The following is a 6,030-nucleotide window of genomic DNA, read 5'->3' on the forward strand; positions in this document are numbered from 1 at the left end:
TTTGCTCACTGTTCTCTATGACTAGGATTTCCTCCCTCTTCATCTTCACTTACTGAATCCCAACTCCTCCTTTAAAGTCCCCTCCTCCAAGAAGTCTTCCTTGATTTCTCTGCTCTGTCTCCCCACCATCTCCACCCATCACCCTTTTTTTCTTTTTTTTTATTATTTTTTTTCCATCACCCTTTTTTACTGTCAGTAACAACCCTTCACTTCAAGCTGCCTTGTCTCGCATTTCTCTGAGGCACTCATGTAATACAGTGTCTTCTCAACATCTGGTGGAATCTTATCCCTCTCCTAGACTGTGAGTTCCAGATGAACAGGGACTCTGCTTTATCCTAAACTTGGCAACTTTTCCAGTGCTCTGCATACAGTGATTGGCTAATAAATAATGGACTGATGGACATCTATTGAATTGAATCTTCTTGTCTTCTACCCTGTTCAGACCATTTGGGGAGTGTCATGCAGTTCAAAATACCATGTGTTAGGAAGGGCACTGAACTGCTCCCTCGAGGATACCATTGAAGCCTACTGACTGCTCTTGCCTACTCTCTCTTGCTCTTGTCATGTGGCCAAGTTCCAGAGTTGGGGGTGGGGTAGGACAGGAGGACTTGTTAAATGCAATCCCCACATTTGTGTTCTTCATTCCTTTGGGACGAAGTCCATGACAGCATCACCTTACTCAGGGTCACAGGAGTTTAGCTTTAGACTTGGAAGACACCTTTGAGATCCTCTAGTCTAACCCTGTCCCTTCACAGAACAAAAAAACAGAACCCAGGGAGGGAAGGTGCCCCACGGTGACACAGTGTGGCAGGGCTGAGAGTGCCTTTCTCACGGCACTGTCAGAGCACAAGCTCTGATCACAGAATTTAGCCCATCCTTGTCTTCTTTTCCTTTCTGTAAAGAAATTTTTTCCTCTCCCACCTCCACTCAACATCTATTAAGTCCACGTAAACAATGATGGAGAACTGTTGGCTGAATTTGCTGAGTCAGGAGCCCAGCCTGGACCCAGCAGCCCCCAGTTTAATGAATTGAGGTCTGGCTGAGGAAGGAAGTGCTAATATAGTCATAGCCAGACAGTCACAGTGGGTGTGAGCTGATTCATGTCAGAGGGCTTGGACCACGGCATGCAAAGGATGCCAGCCGACAGATGGCAGAAGACCATCCACTGAGAATTCTGTGGCGACCAGAAGGAAGGAGAATGTTTCCAAGGAGTAGTAGCCAGTCCGTCCTTCCCCTTGGACCTTTGATTTGTGGAAGTGTAATAAAGAGATATCCCCATTATATTATGAGAAAAAGAAGAAGAGCTAACATTTATATAATGCTTACTATATGCCAGGCACTGTGCTAAGCGCTTTATAATTATTATCTCATTTGATCCTCACAACAACTCTGGGGGAGATGAGTGCTATCATGAGCTCCATTTGACAGATGAGGAAACTGAGGCAAACAAGGTGAAGTGACTTGCCCAGGGTCACATAGCTAGTAAGTATCTGAGGCCAGATTTGAACTCCCGTCTTCCTGACTCCATGCCCAATGCTCTACCCAAGGCCTGACATTATATCCAAATTTCAAGGCAATATGGCATAGTGGAAAGAGGCCTGGATTTGAAGTACCAGAAGAAATGCCACTTGACAACTGTGTGACCCAGAGCAAGTCCCAATCCCTCACTGGGCCTCAGGTACCTCCCCTTCTCTGTAAAATAAGGGGTATGAACTACAGGGCTTCTGGAGTTATTTCCAGCTCTAAATTGTGGATCCTTTGGTGAGGCCCTGAGCCAATCAATTTCCCTCCCTCGGCCTCAGTTTCATCATCTATAAAATGAAGGGGATGGGGGCAGCTAGGTGGCGCAGTGGATAGAGCACTGGCCCTGGAGTCAGGAGTACCTGAGTTCAAATCTGACCTCAGACACTTAACACTTACTATCTGTGTGACCCTGGGCAAATCACTTAACCCCAATTGCCTCACTAAAAAAAAAAAATGAAGGGAATGGATTAGATGGTCTCTAAAGTTTCTTTGAGCTCAAGATCCATTATATATGTATATGTTTAATATAATCATTGTTGAATGTTAGAACTGGAATCAGACCTTAGTGATCACAGTATCCCAGCTCTAGAGCTAGAAGGGACCTCAGGGGTCATGAAAATGAGGCCCAAGAAAGGTGAGCAAGTGACCCATCCAAGATCACACAGACAGCAAGTGACAGAGGCAGGATTGTAACCCAGCTCCTTTGACTCCAGAATCAGCTCACTCTCTCCACTATTATATAGACTTTGTCTAATTTCCATAATTCTACAGATGTGTAAACAGACCCAGAGAGGGGATAATTTTTTGGTAGAGCCAGGATTAGAAAGTACCCAAGTAGGGGCAACTAGGTGGCACAGTAGATAGAGCATCGGCCCTGGATTCAGGAGGACCTGAGTTCAAATCTGGCCTCAGACATTTAACCCTTACTAACTGTGTGACCCTAGGCAAGTCACTTAACCCCAATTGCCTCACCAAAAAAAAAAAAAAAAAAAAGAAAGTACCCAAGTCTCAAAACTCTTAGGTTAAGAGTTCTTTTGTCTGTCTCCCTCCCAAAGCTGGAACTAGGGGAGGGTGATTGGGATTTTGTCCCAGGACACCAACATCTAGGGTGGGAAAACTTCTACCAGGGAATGAATTTCTTCTATTCCAGTCTCTCAATGCCTCATAGAACAAATGTGAATTTTGAAGATACTGATTTGATAACAAGCCAAGAGTTGTTGTAGTCGGAACAATGGCGATCCAAACCTGGTAGGTAGTGAGACTCCAAGAAGGAGCAGAAGGCACAAAGTTTAATCAAGGAAGAGACTGGTATGAGTTGTTGTTGTTGTTGTTGTTGTTGTTGTTGTTGTTGTTAATGCTGTTAGAACTTAGTCAATGTGAGAGAGTGAAGAGAACAGTCTCTCGTGGCCAATGACCCAAGCTAGAGTGAAGGAGGCTTGTTTTGAAGAATGTCTGGGTGTAGAACCTAGAGAAACAGCTAGCTTGTGCTTCTGGTGACTGTGGAAAGTATGGTTATGCCCTCAAGCCCACCAAGAAAGGATTGAGGTTCCCCACAGAGCAAGAAGGAGATGCTGATCCTGACGGTGGAGCAGACTAAAGTTGTAACAACCAGTTTTACACCCCAATTAGATTCAGTGACTAAGCTGAATACCTATCGCTTGCCCCAAATTCTCAGGATCATAGATCTAGAGCTAGGAGGGACCTCAGAGACCATCTAGCAGAATACCCTCATTTGTTGTTTTTACATAGGAAGAAACTGACGCTCAGAGAAGCTAATTGACCTACCCAAGGTTGAGCAAACAGCAAGCATCAGAGGTGGAACTTAAATTCTGACTCTTTCCAACGTATTCCCCCCTTACACTAGAGTAAAAGAGATTTTGCCTGAGCCAGATGCTAGATAGAGGACCAGGAATCAGAGCTTTGACTGGCCATTTTTGTACATGGCACAAAGAGATCCCAAGACACCGGATAGTTCACCTGGAGTGTGGCCACTGGCCACCAGAAGAAGAGGAATCATCTGATGGTTTCCTTATTGAACTAACAATTACTGCTAACTAAGGGGAAGCTATGTTGCACAGTGGATAGAGCACTGGCCCTGAAATTGGGAGGACCTGAATTCAAATTGGACCTCAGACACTAACTAGCTGTGTGATCCTGGGCAAGTCACTTCACCCCAGTTGCCTTAAACATCTGAGGCCATCTCCAGTCGTCCTAATCTATATCTCGCCACTGGACCTAGATGGCTCTGGAGGAGAGAGTGAGGCTGGTGACCTTGCACAGCCCTCCCTCACTTAAATCCAATTCAGTGCAAGTCATGACCTCACCCCATGTCATGGTCTTCTTCCAGAATGAAGGACAACAGTTGCTAGCTAGGTGTTAAACTCAGTTGTTTCTACACATTGAAGGACTACTAGGGCTTTCAGCACCCCCTAAATCTCCCTGCCCTGGGGCAAAATTCTAGTTACCCTACCCTAGTTATAGAACTTGCTGGAGTATTCTTATCAGACTGGGAAGAAAAATCTGTAGTGCCAAGGTTGCAGTCTAAGAAGAGAAAACAAAAATAAAACACTTTATTCCTTGGGTTAGGGATGACAGGAGAGCCACAGAGAGAGGCAAAGCCTCCCTCTCCCATTGCTATCAGAGATATCTTATAAAGCTGCCCAAGGTTTCTTTCCACAGGTTTATAAAAACTGGGCCTCAGCCCTAGTCTGACCCACTGCCTTTTTCTCCTTCTCTCCTCTTCATTGCTATGACTTTTTGGTCACACGAGCCATTGCTAACATTGCCACATCCTAACCTAGGGGCCTGGGAAGCCAGCATCTGGCCAGGGAGCCATTTTCACAATGCGGCTCCCACGAGCATCTTCCCTCAATGGAATTAAACAACCTTGGAGAAGAAATGAGATGTCCAGTTCTGATAAAAATCGTGCTATTTGCATGGGAGCTGCTTTGTGAATAGCTGTTTGCTGCACACTCACACAGGACAGGATGCTGGGGCGTGGGTGGTGATGAGCTGATGCTGAGTCTACTGGCGGTACGCATATCTGATCACTGCAGTATTTGACATTGTTTTCTTTCCAAACAATTTGGAATTAATTACAGAAACAAACTTTTCACTGTGGTCTCTGGCCAAACATGAGTCTCTTGATACCTTCAGCCTGTCACAGAACATTTCAAGAGTTTCTTTAACCGTGAATGCCTTGTGGGAAGAGAATGTAAATAGCATTTAGAAAAGTTGATTTCTTGACACCCAAGTAATTTACTGTTGATACTTTGGGGGCTTGGGGTGGGAGAGTGGCTTGTCTCATGACAAAAGTGAAGTGTTACTGCTTATTTGGCAAGCCCAGGTCATGCTTCGAGAAAATCCAGGTGATTCATGGGTCTAATGCCGGATCAAGTCAATTAAATTCAACAAATATTTATTCAAGTACCTACTATGTATCAGCTCCTCGGATTGTGTTGAGGTTACAAAGACAAAAAAAATTCAAACAGTCCGGGTGTTCAAGGAGATTTTAATCTAATGAGGAGCTTATAGCAAGTGACTGGACAGGGAATAGGGCCCAGATATGGGAGTTCATTGGTATAGGGAGCTCCCTGTGAGAAAACTCCCTCTACCAATGCAAGTCAGCATCTTTTCTGTAACTTTGAGTCCTAGAGAGTCTGGTCTAGAGTCTAGAACACTAAGAAATTAAGTGACTTGCCCAGGGCCCCACAGCCAACATGTAACAGAGGCAGGACATAAACCCAAATGGACTTGGTTCCTAGACCAGCTTTACCTACTATATCATGCTGTCCCTCATGAGTTGGAATAGTACTTAATATTTTATCCAAAGTCCATTCACTTGTTTTATCTTATTTTGAGTCTCATAAGAACCTGGAGAGGTAGGGAGGGTAGGCATTATTATTCCCATTCCTTAGATGAGGAAAGGAAAAGTGATTTGCTCAGGGTCATATATCAAATGGGTAGTGGAGCCAGAACCAAACCCAGGTGATCTTGTTGTGGACCACTAGCAAGCAAAAGCTGATGGAAAAGTGAAGAAGTCACTATTTGATAGATTCACTTCTGGTGAATGATCATTTTGGCTAAGTTAGACTAAAATTTCTCCTTTGTCCTTAATCACAAAGTTTGGGTCTAATTCCCTTGAATGACTACCTCAAGTCCCTCTTTCTCTTGGACTTTTTTTTGGAGGGGTGGGGGGGTTGAACTGTACAAAGCCAAAAAGTATCTGAGAATTTCTAGTCCTCTGCCTTGCTTTGGGATGGACAGCCCTGACCTTACCGGCCTTGATTGTGTTTGAGGAGCAATTAGCCGGTTGTTCTCGAGTAGTCAAATCAATCCAATCTTTTTTTTTTCCTAGACCTGGTTTCTTTTCCATAAACTGGAAATACATTAGTAAGACCGAAATTGAAGCCAGTCAGTCTTTGTCATTTTCCTTGAAACTGGCAAACCAAGACCAATCGAGCCTTGCCATAGGAAAATACTACCATTGGCTACTAAAGTTTTCAA

The sequence above is a fragment of the Dromiciops gliroides genome, chromosome X (assembly GCF_019393635.1).
Source record: "Dromiciops gliroides isolate mDroGli1 chromosome X, mDroGli1.pri, whole genome shotgun sequence".
NCBI classification, from domain to species: Eukaryota; Metazoa; Chordata; class Mammalia; order Microbiotheria; family Microbiotheriidae; genus Dromiciops; species Dromiciops gliroides.